The 17,618-nt window shown below is 49.3% G+C and overlaps 1 long non-coding RNA gene across 1 annotated transcript in view; it reads left to right on the top strand.

Annotated features, from left to right (window-relative positions):
* LOC311118098 overlaps window positions 1–17,618 on the top strand; it is a 44,022-nt gene that overhangs the window by 23,572 nt on the left and 2,832 nt on the right. The window contains exons 3-4 of the long non-coding RNA XR_014611751.1: window positions 2,597–2,667; window positions 10,179–10,553. This is a non-coding gene — a long non-coding RNA (uncharacterized lncRNA). The remainder of the gene's footprint in view (window positions 1–2,596; window positions 2,668–10,178; window positions 10,554–17,618) is intronic.

The raw sequence follows: 17,618 nt of genomic DNA, 5'->3' as shown, positions 1-17,618 counted from the left end.
GACCCCATGTAGCAGCCGTTATGACCCCATGGTCCATGTAGCAGCCGTTATGACCCCATGTAGCAGCCGTTATGACCCCATGGTCCATGTAGCAGCCGTTATGACCCCATGGTCCATGTAGCAGCCGTTATGACCCCATGGTCCACGTAGCAGCCGTTATGACCCCACGTAGCAGCCGTTATGACCCCATGGTCCACGTAGCAGCCGTTATGACCCCATGGTCCACGTAGCAGCCGTTATGACCCCATGGTCCATGTAGCAGCCGTTATGACCCCATGGTCCATGTAGCAGCCGTTATGACCCCATGGTCCACGTAGCAGCCGTTATGACCCCATGGTCCACGTAGCAGCCGTTATGACCCCATGGTCCACGTAGCAGCCGTTATGACCCCATGTAGCAGCCGTTATGACCCCATGTAGCAGCCGTTATGACCCCATGTAGCAGCCGTTATGACCCCATGGTCCATGTAGCAGCCGTTATGACCCCATGTAGCAGCCGTTATGACCCCATGGTCCACGTAGCAGCCGTTATGACCCCATGGTCCATGTAGCAGCCGTTATGACCCCATGGTCCATGTAGCAGCCGTTATGACCCCATGTAGCAGCCGTTATGACCCCATGGTCCATGTAGCAGCCGTTATGACCCCATGTAGCAGCCGTTATGACCCCATGTAGCAGCCGTTATGACCCCATGTAGCAGCCGTTATGACCCCATGGTCCACGTAGCAGCCGTTATGACCCCACGTAGCAGCCGTTATGACCCCATGGTCCATGTAGCAGCCGTTATGACCCCATGGTCCATGTAGCAGCCGTTATGACCCCATGTAGCAGCCGTTATGACCCCATGGTCCACGTAGCAGCCGTTATGACCCCATGGTCCATGTAGCAGCCGTTATGACCCCATGTAGCAGCCGTTATGACCCCATGGTCCATGTAGCAGCCGTTATGACCCCATGTAGCAGCCGTTATGACCCCATGGTCCATGTAGCAGCCGTTATGACCCCATGTAGCAGCCGTTATGACCCCATGTAGCAGCCGTTATGACCCCATGGTCCATGTAGCAGCCGTTATGACCCCATGGTCCATGTAGCAGCCGTTATGACCCCATGGTCCATGTAGCAGCCGTTATGACCCCATGTAGCAGCCGTTATGACCCCATGTAGCAGCCGTTATGACCCCATGTAGCAGCCGTTATGACCCCATGGTCCACGTAGCAGCCGTTATGACCCCATGGTCCACGTAGCAGCCGTTATGACCCCATGTAGCAGCCGTTATGACATGTGGTGGATTTTAGTCAGAAGTAGTAGTGGATTTTCTAGGGAACAGGGTGCCATGGTGCCAACCTAGTCCTGAGCCGTGGTGGAGGGGAGTTGGGTAGTGGAGCTGATTTGGTGACAGACTGAATCTTTTTTGTTCCCTTGGTGACCCTGAGGTCAACAGACTGAGTTCCCACGCTCCTCCTGCCCCTCCAGAAAGACCTCATCCTCTCCTCACCCTCAGACAGAGGCACCAACTCTACCCTGCACAGGCACAGACGGGGTTAGACTAAAAAAATTATAAAACGTTTTGGGGGGGGGGGGAAACTTCTGGAAATTTGCCAACTATTCCAAAAATGTGTCTCGTCGCATAAAGTTGTGCATAATATCCAGACTGATTAATCATTCGCTGAAATAAGGATCCAGTCCAGAACCTAGTATCAGAGCCTGTCCAAAAGTAGCAATGCACTACATAGGGAATAGGGTACACTACATAGGGAATAGGGTGCACTACATAGGGAATAGGGTGCACTACATAGGGAATAGGGTGCACTACATAGGGAATAGGGTGCACTACATAGGGAATAGGGTGCACTACATAGGGAATAGGGTGCACTACATAGGGAATAGGGTGCACTACATAGGGAATAGGGTGCAATACATAGGGAATAGGGTGCAATACATAGGGAATAGGGTGCAATACATAGGGAATAGGGTGCACTACAATAGGGAATAGGGTGCACTACATAGGGAATAGGGTGCACTACAATAGGGAATAGGGTACACTACATAGGGAATAGGGTGCACTACATAGGGAATAAAATAACGTTATTAACCGGTTCCCATGCTTTTAAAATAACAGTTCGGTTCCGGAACAGTTTGGATCACTTTCGTTCCAGATTCCGTTTCTGCTCCTGGAATTTTGTATTTCTTTTTTTGGTTCTGTTCCCTGAACCGGTTCGGAACAGCTTGTTCTGAAGAGCACGGCTCAGACTGGTCCGGGCCTGTGTGTTAGTAAAAGTGAGTTGGGGCCAGTTAGTGAGAGGGGGTGGGGGTGAGTGTCTCTAGAGTAGTAATGCAGTGCTGGAATCCCATAAAGAGATTAGCAGGCAGCAGCAGTTCTCTCCTGGCTGGGGGTTCATTGGTCCTCTACTGATGCAGTACTGACCAGCAACTCCGCTACAGGCCTGGTGGTAACATGGTGCCCATTACTGCCCAGTGTTCATGTGTTAATTGGGTTTGATTCCCGCTGGTGCCACCGATACGAAAATGATCTTGTGATCTTGTGCCCTTGTGTGGTATATAGACTAACGTCTCCCCCTCCCCACTCTGCCTCTACAGGCAAACAGCCCGTAGAAGAAAGAACAGTGGATGGAAGAGCGAGAGAGAGAGTGAAGAGGAAGGAGGATAAGGTAAGAACCTTCAATATTTGACATCATACACCATTTAGTCATTACATTTACATTTTAGTCATTTAGCAGACGCTCTTATCCAGAGCGACTTACAGGAGCGATTACGGTTAAATGCCTTGCTCAAGGGCACATCGACAGATTTTTCAACCTAGTCGGCTCGGGGATTAGAACCAGCGACCTTTCGGTTACTGGGCACAACGCTCTTAACCACTAAGCTACCTGCCGCCCTATATCAACATCAACAGTCATCAACAGAATTCTAATCTACCAAGACTGACGCTAATGGCTGTCCTCTGTTTGAACCCTCCCCTTTTTGGCCTTGAAGAGCCAATAGATGAAACCTCCGCCACGGTTAGATGTTGTGCTGTTGTGGACTGAACCATTAGAAGTGGTTAGAGAGATTTAAACCCTGCAGCGTGATGTAGAAACGTGTTGTTCTCTGAGCATGTCTTACACAACAACAACACAACGCTGCTATTATCTGGAGGTTTCCATGGTAAAACAAATAACATGGTCTCCAGCTCAGCCCGGTAGCCTGGTCTCCAGCTCAGCTCAGCCCGGGCCGGTAGCCTGGTCTCCAGCTCAGCCCGGTAGCCTGGTCTCAGCCCAGCCCGGTAGCCTGGTCTCCAGCTCAGCCCGGTAGCCTGGTCTCCAGCTCAGCCCGGTAGCCTGGTCTCCAGCTCAGCCCGGGCCGGTAGCCTGGTCTCCAGCTCAGCCCGGTAGCCTGGTCTCCAGCTCAGCCCGGTAGCCTGGTCTCCAGCTCAGCCCGGTAGCCTGGTCTCAGCCCGGTAGCCTGGTCTCAGCCCGGTAGCCTGGTCTCCAGCTCAGCCCGGTAGCCTGGTCTCAGCCCGGTAGCCTGGTCTCCAGCTCAGCCCGGTAGCCTGGTCTCCAGCTCAGCCCGGTAGCCTGGTCTCAGCCCAGTAGCCTCGGCCCAGCGTCAGCTCAGTGTATTACCCTACATGGTTTCTGAGACAACATGGTGGGCTGCATTGTCAACACAACGCTAAGGGACAATCTCACTTTCATTTCCCTTCATTCTTTGCGTCCTCTTGACCGCCGCCTCAAAACCCATCGGCTGAGAAGATCAGAGGGGAGGAACATCTAACCTTATCGTTGAATTGGTTTTGAGAAGGTGGTGAGGAGAGAGGACGCGAGTAATCAAGGAAATGCAATTGAGAAGAATTAGAATGGTACGTTTTAGGCCTACTTCCTTAATTGACGAAATGGAACAGAATTGACCCCAACTCTGGTGGGGGGAACCACTGGAGCGGGGCAGTGTGCCCAGACCAGGCCACTGGGTTGTTTTTACTGGTTGGAGTGATACAGTTGATAGTCAGGCTGGGTTTGAGTCAGGAGTGGGCCTCAGGAGCAGGGTTAACTTATCTCCTGCCCTAGACAGCCAGAGCCGGGTCCCCAGCATACAGAGTAGCTACTAGCTAGTTACATGTTGTTAGCCTAGCTGTTCTGCAGGGTAGCTACTAGCCAGTTACATGTTGTTAGCCTAGCAGTTCTGCAGGGTGGCTACTAGCTAGTTACATGTTGTTAGCCTAGCTGTTCTGCAGGGTAGCTACTAGCTAGTTACATGTTGTTAGCCTAGCTGTTCTGCAGGGTGGCTACTAGCTAGTTACATGTTGTTAGCCTAGCTGTTCTGCAGGGTAGCTACTAGCCAGTTACATGTTGTTAGCCTAGCTGTTCTGCAGGGTGGCTACTAGCTAGTTACATGTTGTTAGCCTAGCTGTTCTGCAGGGTAGCTACTAGCTAGTTACATGTTGTTAGCCTAGCTGTTCTGCAGGGTAGCTACTAGCCAGTTACATGTTGTTAGCCTAGCAGTTCTGCAGGGTGGCTACTAGCTAGTTACATGTTGTTAGCCTAGCTGTTCTGCAGGGTGGCTACTAGCTAGTTACACGTTGTTAGCCTAGCTGTTCTGCAGGGTGGCTACTAGCTAGTTACATGTTGTTAGCCTAGCTGTTCTGCAGGGTGGCTACTAGCTAGTTACATGTTGTTAGCCTAGCTGTTCTGCAGGGTAGCTACTAGCTAGTTACATGTTGTTAGCGTAGCTGTTCTGCAGGGTGGCTACTAGCTAGTTACATGTTGTTAGCCTAGCTGTTCTGCAGGGTGGCTACTAGCTAGTTACATGTTGTTAGCCTAGCTGTTCTGCAGGGTGGCTACTAGCTAGTTACATGTTGTTAGCCTAGCTGTTCTGCAGGGTGGCTACTAGCTAGTTACATGTTGTTAGCCTAGCTGTTCTGCAGGGTGGCTACTAGCTACTAGCTAGTTACATGTTGTTAGCCTAGCTGTTCTGCAGGTGCGGCTACTAGCCAGTTACATGTTGTTAGCCTAGCTGTTCTGCAGGGTGGCTACTAGCTAGTTACATGTTGTTAGCCTAGCTGTTCTGCAGGGTGGCTACTAGCTAGTTACATGTTGTTAGCCTAGCTGTTCTGCAGGGTGGCTACTAGCTAGTTACATGTTGTTAGCCTAGCTGTTCTGCAGGGTGGCTACTAGCTAGTTACATGTTGTTAGCCTAGCTGTTCTGCAGGGTAGCTACTAGCTGGTTACATGTTGTTAGCCTAGCTGTTCTGCAGGGTAGCTACTAGCTAGTTACATGTTGTTAGCATAGCTGTTCTGCAGGGTAGCTATGTGTTATTATGTAGCGTAGCCGCTACATGTCTCAGCAGTCCTTCCTATAAGTGTTAATTCCTCCTCTGGCAGCATTGAGTCCTGTTACACCACACCCTCCTCAGGCACTGTCTCTATGAGACACACGCTGAGTGGACAAATCACTAAGAACCCCTGCTCTTTCCATGACATAGACTGACCAGGTGAATCCAGGTGAAAGCTATGATCCCTTATTGATGTCACTTGTTTTAATCCACTTCAATCAGTGTAGATGAAGGGGAGGAGACAGGTTAAAGAAGGATTTTTCAGCCTTGAGACAATTGAGACATGGATTGTGTATGTGTGCCATTCAGAGGGTGAATGGGCAAGACAAAAGATTGAAGTGCCTTTGAACGGGGTACGGTAGTAGGTGCCAGACGCACCGGTTTGTGCCAAGAACTGCAACGCTGCAGGGTTTTTCACGCTCATCAGTTTCCCGTGTATCAAGAATGGTCCACCACCCAAAGGACATCCAGCCAACTTGACACAACTGTTGGAAGCATTGGAGTCAACATGGGCCAGCATCCCTGTGGAACGCTTTTGACTCTAGTAGAGTTCATGCCCCGACGAATTGAGGCTGTTAAAAGGTCAAAAGTGTGTGGGGGGGGGGGGGGGGTGCAACTCAATATTCGGAAGGTGTTACTAATGTTTGGTAAACATTTTACATTTTAGTCATTTAGCAGACGCTCTTATCCAGAGCGTCTTACAGTTAGTGAGTGCATACATTTTCATACTGGCCCTCCCGTGGGAAACGAACCCACAACCCTGGCATTGCAAGCGCCATGCCCTACCAACTGAGCTACAGGGGACTAACCTACAACCTCACTGCAGAGAACAGACCAGGCTATCTAGTATCTACCCCACAGGCTGAACCAACCTCACTGCAGAGAACAGACCAGGCTATCTAGTATCTACCCCACAGGCTGAACCAACCTCACTGCAGAGAACAGACCAGGCTATCTAGTATCTACCCCACAGGCTGAACCAACCTCACTGAAGAGAACAGACCAGGCTATCTAGTATCGACCCCCCCAGGCTGAACCAACCTCACTGCAGAGAACAGACCAGGCTATCTAGTATCTACCCCACAGGCTGAACCAACCTCACTGCAGAGAACAGACCAGGCTATCTAGTATCTACCCCACAGGCTGAACCAACCTCACTGCAGAGAACAGACCAGGCTATCTAGTATCTACCCCACAGGCTGAACCAACCTCACTGCAGAGAACAGACCAGGCTATCTAGTATCTACCCCACAGGCTGAACCAACCTCACTGCAGAGAACAGACCAGGCTATCTAGTATCTACCCCACAGGCTGAACCAACCTCACTGCAGAGAACAGACCAGGCTATCTAGTATCTACCCCACAGGCTGAACCAACCTCACTGCAGAGAACAGACCAGGCTATCTAGTATCTACCCCACAGGCTGAACCAACCTCACTGCAGAGAACAGACCAGGCTATCTAGTATCTACCCCACAGGCTGAACCAACCTCACTGCAGAGAACAGACCAGGCTATCTAGTATCTACCCCACAGGCTGAACCAACCTCACTGCAGAGAACAGACCAGGCTATCTAGTATCTACCCCACAGGCTGAACCAACCTCACTGCAGAGAACAGACCAGGCTATCTAGTATCTACCCCACAGGCTGAACCAACCTCACTGCAGAGAACAGACCAGGCTATCTAGTATCTACCCCACAGGCTGAACCAACCTCACTGCAGAGAACAGACCAGGCTATCTAGTATCTACCCCACAGGCTGAACCAACCTCACTGCAGAGAACAGACCAGGCTATCTAGTATCTACCCCACAGGCTGAACCAACCTCACTGCAGAGAACAGACCAGGCTATCTAGTATCTACCCCACAGGCTGAACCAACCTCACTGCAGAGAACAGACCAGGCTATCTAGTATCTACCCCACAGGCTGAACCAACCTCACTGCAGAGAACAGACCAGGCTATCTAGTATCTACCCCACAGGCTGAACCAACCTCACTGCAGAGAACAGACCAGGCTATCTAGTATCTACCCCACAGGCTGAACCAACCTCACTGCAGAGAACAGACCAGGCTATCTAGTATCTACCCCACAGGCTGAACCAACCTCACTGCAGAGAACAGACCAGGCTATCTAGTATCTACCCCACAGGCTGAACCAACCTCACTGCAGAGAACAGACCAGGCTATCTAGTATCTACCCCACAGGCTGAACCAACCTCACTGCAGAGAACAGACCAGGCTATCTAGTATCTACCCCACAGGCTGAACCAACCTCACTGCAGAGAACAGACCAGGCTATCTAGTATCTACCCCACAGGCTGAACCAACCTCACTGCAGAGAACAGACCAGGCTATCTAGTATCTACCCCACAGGCTGAACCAACCTCACTGCAGAGAACAGACCAGGCTATCTAGTATCTACCCCACAGGCTGAACCAACCTCACTGCAGAGAACAGACCAGGCTATCTAGTATCTACCCCACAGGCTGAACCAACCTCACTGCAGAGAACAGACCAGGCTATCTAGTATCTACCCCACAGGCTGAACCAACCTCACTGCAGAGAACAGACCAGGCTATCTAGTATCTACCCCACAGGCTGAACCAACCTCACTGCAGAGAACAGACCAGGCTATCTAGTATCTACCCCCCCAGGCTGAACCAACCTCACTGCAGAGAACAGACCAGGCTATCTAGTATCTACCCCACAGGCTGAACCAACCTCACTGCAGAGAACAGACCTGGCGATCCACCTCTTTCCTGTCTTCTAGATGTTTCTAGTCAGTGTATTTTAGTACAGGGTTGTTTATATAAAGGTGTAAAGAGACTTCCTTTCCCTGGAGGACAATACATGTAGTTTCCTGTTGTGTTGTCGTCGTGCTCTCTCTCTCCTCTGTGGGTGGTTTCTACAACCGCTCAGTCACTCTGTTGATTAGCCACAGGGGTGCAGGCTTTCATTCTAGCCCTGCAGTAACGTAGCATCTTCAGATAATCCCGTCCCCACCAGAATGAAAAAAAAACATGATTTTAGTTCAGCGTTGGAAACGGGTGTGTTAGTGAAGGCCTGGAGCAAAGTCCTGCACACCCCAGTCAAGGGTTGACATTAACTTTTACAGCCACTTGTTCTTTTAGCCACTCCTCCGTCTCTCTCCTCTCCCCCTCTCCTCTCCCCCTCTCCTCTCCCCCATCTCGCCCAAACTCCCACTCTGAGCTCTGTCGCCCTTGCGCGTCCTCTCGCTGCCTGAGGGCACACACTTAATATGTTGTGAAATCTGTTATGAATGTATTGCAATGTTTTTTTTAAAATGTATAACCGCCTTAATTTTGCTGGACCCCAGGAAGAGTAGCTGCTGCCTTGGCAGGAACTAATGGGGATCCATAATAAATACAAATATCAACACCTAGTCCACATACCAACACCTAACCCAACACCTAGTCCACATACCAACACCTAACCCAACACCTAGTCCACATACCAACACCTAACACCTAGTCCACATACCAACACCTAGTCCACATACCAACACCTAGTCCACATACCAACACCTAACCAGCACCTAGTCCACATACCAACACCTAACCCAACACCTAGTCCACATACCAACACCTAGTCCACATACCAACACCTAGTCCACATACCAACACCTAGTCCACATACCAACACCTAGACCACATACCAACACCTAGTCCACATACCAACACCTAGTCCACATACCAACACCTAACACCTAGTCCACATACCAACACCTAACACCTAGTCCACATACCAACACCTAGTCCACATACCAACACCTAACACCTAGTCCACATACCAACACCTAGTCCACATACCAACACCTAGTCCACATACCAACACCTAGTCCACATACCAACACCTAGTCCACATACCAACACCTAGTCCACATACAACACCTAACCCAACACCTAGTCCACATACCAACACCTAGTCCACATACCAACACATAGTCCACATACCAACACATAGTCCACATACCAACACCTAGTCCACATACCAACACCTAGTCCACATACCAACACCTAACCCAACACCTAGTCCACATACCAACACCTAAGCCAACACCTAGTCCACATTCCAACACCTAGTCCACATACCAACACCTAGTCCACATACCAACACCTAGTCCACATACCAACACCTAGCTTGCCCGCTTTCTCTCTTCTAAGAGATTTTGTTGCCATGGAGGCAGATCTTTTCCAAATCCTGTTGTATAACAGAGACTAGAGTTTTTTCCCTGTTCTCACAAGTCATCGGAGGGGAGGGGAGTAACACACCTGTGACTGTAATGTGATCTCTACGCTCTGGGCTCTTGGCCATGTTTGCAAACAGACACACAGAGATTCTGTTCTCCTAGAAGTGGTGTGGAATTACCAGACTGCCGCTGCGCTACACCGCCTGGTGTCCATGATATTCTCCTGGGAGGGAGAGAGAGCGAAGGGGAACACTGTCACTAAGGGTGTAGTGTGTCTGTGTTAGTCAGTGGCTGGATCAGGAGAAGTGTGGAGACAGGCAGACAGCCAGACAGGCAGGCAGACAGCCAGACAGCCAGACAGGCAGACAGCCAGACAGGCAGGCAGACAGACAGCCAGACAGACAGGCAGACAGCCAGACAGGCAGAGAGCAGACAGAGACACAGGCAGGCAGGCAGGCAGACAGGCAGACAGCCAGCTGAAAGGTTTTAGTATAGATGATAGAGGAGGTGGAAGCAGGAGAAGTTCTGGTGTCTGACACTCACATCAAAGTACACAGGAGGAGAATCCAACCTAACTCATTTGTCTCTTCCTCCCTCCTCCTCTCCTCCTCTTCCTCCCTCCTCCTCTCCTCCTCTGCAGTGTCAGAACATATCAAATCCAGGCAGAGTCCTGATCCTCGGCCTGCCAATCTGAACGACAACCTCCCCACTACACACACCCACACACACACACACACACACACACACACACACACACACACACACACACACACACACACACACACACACACACACACACACACATTCTGCTCCGAGCATCTTCAGCGATGCCAACAGGGTTCCAGCCAGCCGTCAGCCCCTCTCCCAGGCTAGTCCCGTGTGTCCAGCCCTGAGCCCTGACCTCCTAACCACTAGCTGACCCCGTGGCTCTAGGAACCCCCGGTGCAGCTGTCCTCCACACAGCCAGGGGGCGCCCTGACCCGGACCGCCACCGGACAGGCAGCGCCACTAACAGGTAATAAAATGTAGATTCGATTTCTATGAACATTACCTCACCTCACCTAGGCTACATCTGAAATGGCATTATTCCTCTATGTCTCAGTAGGTTAACACTGCCAACACTAAGGTCCTCTATGTCTCAGTAGGTTAACACTGCCAACACTAAGGTCCTCTATGTCTCAGTAGGTTAACACTGTCAACACTAAGGTCCTCTATGTCTCAGTAGGTTAACACTGCCAACACTAAGGTCCTCTATGGTTCAGTAAGTTAACACTGCCAACACTAAGGTCCTCTATGTCTCAGTAGGTTAACACTGCCAACACTAAGGTCCTCTATGTCTCAGTAGGTTAACACTGCCAACACTAAGGTCCTCTATGTCTCAGTAGGTTAACACTGCCAACACTAAGGTCCTCTATGTCTCAGTAGGTTAACACTGCCACCACTAAGGTCCTCTATGTCTCAGTAGGTTAACACTGCCACCACTAAGGTCCTCTATGGTTCAGTAGGTTAACACTGCCAACACTAAGGTCCTCTATGTCTCAGTAGGTTAACACTGCCAACACTAAGGTCCTCTATGTCTCAGTAGGTTAACACTGCCACCACTAAGGTCCTCTATGTCTCAGTAGGTTAACACTGCCACCACTAAGGTCCTCTATGTCTCAGTAGGTTAACACTGCCACCACTAAGGTCCTCTATGGTTCAGTAGGTTAACACTGCCAACACTAAGGTCCTCTATGTCTCAGTAGGTTAACACTGCCAACACCTAAGGTCCTCTATGTCTCAGTAGGTTAACACTGCCAACACTAAGGTCCTCTATGTCTCAGTAGGTTAACACTGCCAACACTAAGGTCCTCTATGTCTCAGTAGGTTAACACTGCCAACACTAAGGTCCTCTATGTCTCAGTAGGTTAACACTACCAACACTAAGGTCCTCTATGTCTCAGTAGGTTAACACTGCCAACACTAAGGTCATCTGTCTCAGTAGGTTAACACTGCCAACACTAAGGTCCTCTGTCTCAGTAGGTTAACACTGCCAACACTAAGGTCCTCTATGTCTCAAGTAGGTTAACACTGTCAACACTAAGGTCCTCTATGGCTCAGTAGGTTAACACTGCCAACACTAAGGTCCTCTATGGCTCAGTAGGTTAACACTGCCAACACTAAGGTCCTCTATGTCTCAGTAGGTTAACACTGCCAACACTAAGGTCCTCTATGTCTCAGTAGGTTAACACTGCCAACACTAAGGTCCTCTATGGCTCAGTAGGTTAACACTGCCAACACTAAGGTCCTCTATGTCTCAGTAGGTTAACACTGCCAACACTAAGGTCCTCTATTGCTCAGTAGGTTAACACTGCCAACACTAAGGTCCTCTATGTCTCAGTAGGTTAACACTGCCAACACTAAGGTCCTCTATGTCTCAGTAGGTTAACACTGCCAACACTAAGGTCCTCTATGTCTCAGTAGGTTAACACTGCCAACACTAAGGTCCTCTATGTCTCAGTAGGTTAACACTGCCAACACTAAGGTCCTCTATGTCTCAGTAGGTTAGCACTGCCAACACTAAGGTCCTCTATGGCTCAGTAGGTTAACACTGTCAACACTAAGGTCCTCTATGGCTCAGTAAGTTAACACTGCCAACACTAAGGTCCTCTATGTCTCAGGAGGTTAACACTGCCAACACTAAGGTCCTCTATGTCTCAGTAAGTTAACACTGCCAACACTAAGGTCCTCTATGTCTCAGGAGGTTAACACTGCCAACACTAAGGTCCTCTATGTCTCAGTAGGTTAACACTGCCAACACTAAGATCCTCTATGGTTCAGTAGGTTAACACTGCCAACACTAAGGTCCTCTATGGCTCAGTAGGTTAACACTGCCAACACTAAGGTCCTCTATGTCTCAGTAAGTTAACACTGCCAACACTAAGGTCCTCTATGTCTCAGTAGGTTAACACTGTCAACACTAAGGTCCTCTATGGCTCAGTAAGTTAACACTGTCAACACTAAGGTCCTCTATGGCTCAGTAGGTTAACACTGCCAACACTAAGGTCCTCTATGGCTCAGTAGGTTAACACTGTCAACACTAAGGTCCTCTATGTCTCAGTAGGTTAACACTGTCAACACTAAGGTCCTATGTCTCAGTAGGTTAACACTGCCAACACTAAGGTCCTCTATGTCTCAGTAGGTTAACACTGTCAACACTAAGGTCCTCTATGTCTCAGTAGGTTAACACTGTCAACACTAAGGTCCTCTGTCTCAGTAGGTTAACACTGCCAACACTAAGGTCCTCTATGTCTCAGTAGGTTAACACTGCCAACACTAAGGTCCTCTATGTCTCAGTAGGTTAACACTGCCAACACTAAGGTCCTCTATGTCTCAGTAAGTTAACACTGCCAACACTAAGGTCCTCTATGTCTCAGTAGGTTAACACTGCCAACACTAAGGTCCTCTATGTCTCAGTAGGTTAACACTGCCAACACTAAGGTCCTCTATGGCTCAGTAAGTTAACATTGCCAACACTAAGGTCCTCTATGTCTCAGTAGGTTAACACTGCCAACACTAAGGTCCTCTATGTCTCAGTAGGTTAACACTACCAACACTAAGGTCCTCTATGTCTCAGTAGGTTAACACTGCCAACACTAAGGTCCTCTATGGCTCAGTAAGTTAACACTGCCAACACGAAGGTCCTCTATGGCTCAGTAGGTTAACACTGCCAACACTAAGGTCCTCTATGTCTCAGTAGGTTAACACTGCCAACACTAAGGTCCTCTATGTCTCAGTAGGTTAACACTGCCAACACTAAGGTCCTCTATGGCTCAGTAGGTTAACACTGCCAACACTAAGGTCCTCTATGGCTCAGTAGGTTAACACTGCCAACACTAAGGTCCTCTATGTCTCAGTAGGTTAACACTGCCAACACTAAGGTCCTCTATGTCTCAGTAGGTTAACACTGCCAACACTAAGGCCCTCTATGGCTCAGTAGGTTAACACTGCCAACACTAAGGTCCTCTATGGCTCAGTAGGTTAACACTGCCAACACTAAGGTCCTCTATGGTTCAGTAAGTTAACACTGCCAACACTAAGGTCCTCTATGTCTCAGTAGGTTAACACTGCCAACACTAAGGTCCTCTATGGCTCAGTAGGTTAACACTGCCAACACTAAGGTCCTCTATGGCTCAGTAGGTTAACACTGCCAACACTAAGGTCCTCTATGTCTCAGTAGGTTAACACTGCCAACACTAAGGTCCTCTATGTCTCAGTAGGTTAACACTGCCAACACTAAGGTCCTCTATGGCTCAGTAGGTTAACACTGCCAACACTAAGGTCCTCTATGGTTCAGTAGGTTAACACTGAGATAGTGGGATTAATTCCCACAGGGATCACAGACATACTAATGTGTCATAGGAGCCAGCAGTAGTTAGAAGCACAAGCATGTAGTGTCTGTATGGGTGGTGGTGGTAATAATGAACTAGACAGTAGTGGTGGTAGTGTCTGTAGGGGTGGTGGTGGTGGTAATAATGAACTAGACAGTAGTGGTGGTAGTGTCTGTAGGGGGGGTGGTGGTGGTAATAATGAACTAGACAGTAGTGGTGGTAGTGTCTGTAGGGGGGGTGGTGGTGGTGGTAATAATGAACTAGACAGTAGTGGTGGTAGTGTCTGTAGGGGTGGTGGTGGTGGTAATAATGAACTAGACAGTAGTGGTGGTAGTGTCTGTAGGGGTGGTGGTGGTGGTGGTAATAATGAACTAGACAGTAGTGGTGGTAGTGTCTGTAGGGGTGGTGGGGGTGGTGGTAATAATGAACTAGACAGTAGTGGTGGTAGTGTCTGTAGGGGTGGTGGTGGTAATAATGAACTAGACAGTAGTGGTGGTAGTGTCTGTAGGGGTGGTGGTGGTAATAATGAACTAGACAGTAGTGGTGGTAGTGTCTGTAGGGGTGGTGGTGGTGGTAATAATGAACTAGACAGTAGTGGTGGTAGTGTCTGTAGGGGTGGTGGTGGTAATAATGAACTAGACAGTAGTGGTGGTAGTGTCTGTAGGGGTGGTGGTGGTGGTAATAATGAACTAGACAGTAGTGGTGGTAGTGTCTGTAGGGGTGGTGGTGGTAATAATGAACTAGACAGTAGTGGTGGTAGTGTCTGTAGGGGGGGTGGTGGTAATAATGAACTAGACAGTAGTGGTGGTAGTGTCTGTAGGGGGGGTGGTGGTGGTAATAATGAACTAGACAGTAGTGGTGGTAGTGTCTGTAGGGGTGGTGGTGGTGGTGGTAATAATGAACTAGACAGTAGTGGTGGTAGTGTCTGTAGGGGTGGTGGTGGTGGTAATAATGAACTAGACAGTAGTGGTGGTAGTGTCTGTAGGGGTGGTGGTGGTAATAATGAACTAGACAGTAGTGGTGGTAGTGTCTGTAGGGGTGGTGGTGGTGGTAATAATGAACTAGACAGTAGTGGTGGTAGTGTCTGTAGGGGTGGTGGTGGTAATAATGAACTAGACAGTAGTGGTGGTAGTGTCTGTAGGGGGGGTGGTGGTGGTGGTAATAATGAACTAGACAGTAGTGGTGGTAGTGTCTGTAGGGGTGGTGGTGGTGGTGGTGGTAATAATGAACTAGACAGTAGTGGTGGTAGTGTCTGTAGGGGTGGTGGAGGTAATAATGAACTAGACAGTAGTGGTGGTAGTGTCTGTAGGGGTGGTGGTGGTAATAATGAACTAGACAGTAGTGGTGGTAGTGTCTGTAGGGGTGGTGGTGGTGGTAATAATGAACTAGACAGTAGTGGTGGTAGTGTCTGTAGGGGTGGTGGTGGTGGTGGTAATAATGAACTAGACAGTAGTGGTGGTAGTGTCTGTAGGGGTGGTGGTGGTGGTAATAATGAACTAGACAGTAGTGGTGGTAGTGTCTGTAGGGGTGGTGGTGGTAATAATGAACTAGACAGTAGTGGTGGTAGTGTCTGTAGGGGTGGTGGTGGTAATAATGAACTAGACAGTAGTGGTGGTAGTGTCTGTAGGGGTGGTGGTGGTGGTAATAATGAACTAGACAGTAGTGGTGGTAGTGTCTGTAGGGGTGGTGGTGGTAATAATGAACTAGACAGTAGTGGTGGTAGTGTCTGTAGGGGTGGTGGTGGTAATAATGAACTAGACAGTAGTGGTGGTAGTGTCTGTAGGGGTGGTGGTGGTGGTAATAATGAACTAGACAGTAGTGGTGGTAGTGTCTGTAGGGGTGGTGGTAATAATTACATTTACATTTACATTTTAGTCATTTAGCAGACGCTCTTAACCAGAGCGACTTACAGGAGCAATTAGGGTTAAGTGCCTTGCTCAAGGGCACATTAACGTCATTTAGCAGACGCTCTTAGCCAGAGCGACTCACAAATTGGTGCGTTCACCCTATAGCCAGTGGGATAACCACTTTACAATTTGGGGGGGGGGGGGGGGGGGGTTAGAAGGAATACTTTAGCCTATCCCAGGTATTCCTTAAAGAGGTGGGGTTTCAAATGTCTCCGGAAGGTGGTGAGTGACTCCGCTGTCCTGGCGTCGTGAGGGAGCTTGTTCCACCATTGGGGTGCCAGAGCAGCGAACAGTTTTGACTGGGCTGAGCGGGAGCTGTGCTTCCGCAGAGGAAGGGGAGCCAGCAGGCCAGAGGTGGATGAACGCAATGTCCTCGTTTGGGTGTAGGGACTGATCAGAGCCTGAAGGTACAGGGGTGCCGTTCCCCTCACTGCTCCAAAGGCAAGCACCATGGTCTTGTAGCGGATGCGAGCTTCAATTGGAAGCCAGACAGACATAATGAACTAGACAGTAGTGGTGGTAGTGTCTGTAGGGGTGGTGGTGGTGGTAATAATGAACTAGACAGTAGTGGTGGTAGTGTCTGTAGTGGTGGTGGTGGTGGTAATAATGAACTAGACAGTAGTGGTGGTAGTGTCTGTAGGGGTGGTGGTGGTGGTGGTAATAATGAACTAGACAGTAGTGGTGGTAGTGTCTGTAGGGGTGGTGGTGGTGGTAATAATGAACTAGACAGTAGTGGTGGTAGTGTCTGTAGGGGGGGTGGTGGTGGTGGTAATAATGAACTAGACAGTAGTGGTGGTAGTGTCTGTAGGGGTGGTGGTGGTGGTAATAATGAACTAGACAGTAGTGGTGGTAGTGTCTGTAGGGGTGGTGGTGGTGGTAATAATGAACTAGACAGTAGTGGTGGTAGTGTCTGTAGGGGTGGTGGTGGTGGTAATAATGAACTAGACAGTAGTGGTGGTAGTGTCTGTAGGGGTGGTGGTGGTGGTGGTAATAATGAACTAGACAGTAGTGGTGGTAGTGTCTGTAGGGGTGGTGGTGGTGGTAATAATGAACTAGACAGTAGTGGTGGTAGGGTCTGTAGGGGGGGTGGTGGTGGTAATAATGAACTAGACAGTAGTGGTGGTAGTGTCTGTAGGGGTGGTGGTGGTAATAATGAACTAGACAGTAGTGGTGGTATTGTCTGTAGGGGTGGTGGTGGTGGTAATAATGAACTAGACAGTAGTGGTGGTAGTGTCTGTAGGGGTGGTGGTGGTGGTAATAATGAACTAGACAGTAGTGGTGGTAGTGTCTGTAGGGGTGGTGGTGGTAATAATGAACTAGACAGTAGTGGTGGTAGTGTCTGTAGGGGTGGTGGTGGTGGTAATAATGAACTAGACAGTAGTGGTGGTAGTGTCTGTAGGGGTGGTGGTGGTGGTAATAATGAACTAGACAGTAGTGGTGGTAGTGTCTGTAGGGGGGGTGGTGGTGGTGGTAATAATGAACTAGACAGTAGTGGTGGTAGTGTCTGTAGGGGTGGTGGTGATAATAATGAACTAGACAGTAGTGGTGGTAGTGTCTGTAGGGGTGGTGGTGATAATAATGAACTAGACAGTAGTGGTGGTAGTGTCTGTAGGGGTGGTGGTGGTGGTAATAATGAACTAGACAGTAGTGGTGGTAGTGTCTGTAGGGGTGGTGGTGGTGGTAATAATGAACTAGACAGTAGTGGTGGTAGTGTCTGTAGGGGTGGTGGTGGTGGTAATAATGAACTAGACAGTAGTGGTGGTAGTGTCTGTAGGGGTGGTGGTAATAATGAACTAGACAGTA

This window comes from Coregonus lavaretus, assembly GCF_964263955.1.
Source record: "Coregonus lavaretus genome assembly, contig: HAP1_SCAFFOLD_1129, whole genome shotgun sequence".
Classification (NCBI taxonomy): domain Eukaryota; kingdom Metazoa; phylum Chordata; class Actinopteri; order Salmoniformes; family Salmonidae; genus Coregonus; species Coregonus lavaretus.
Note: the sequence above shows the minus strand (reverse complement) of the source record. Positions and strands in the feature narration are given on the sequence as shown.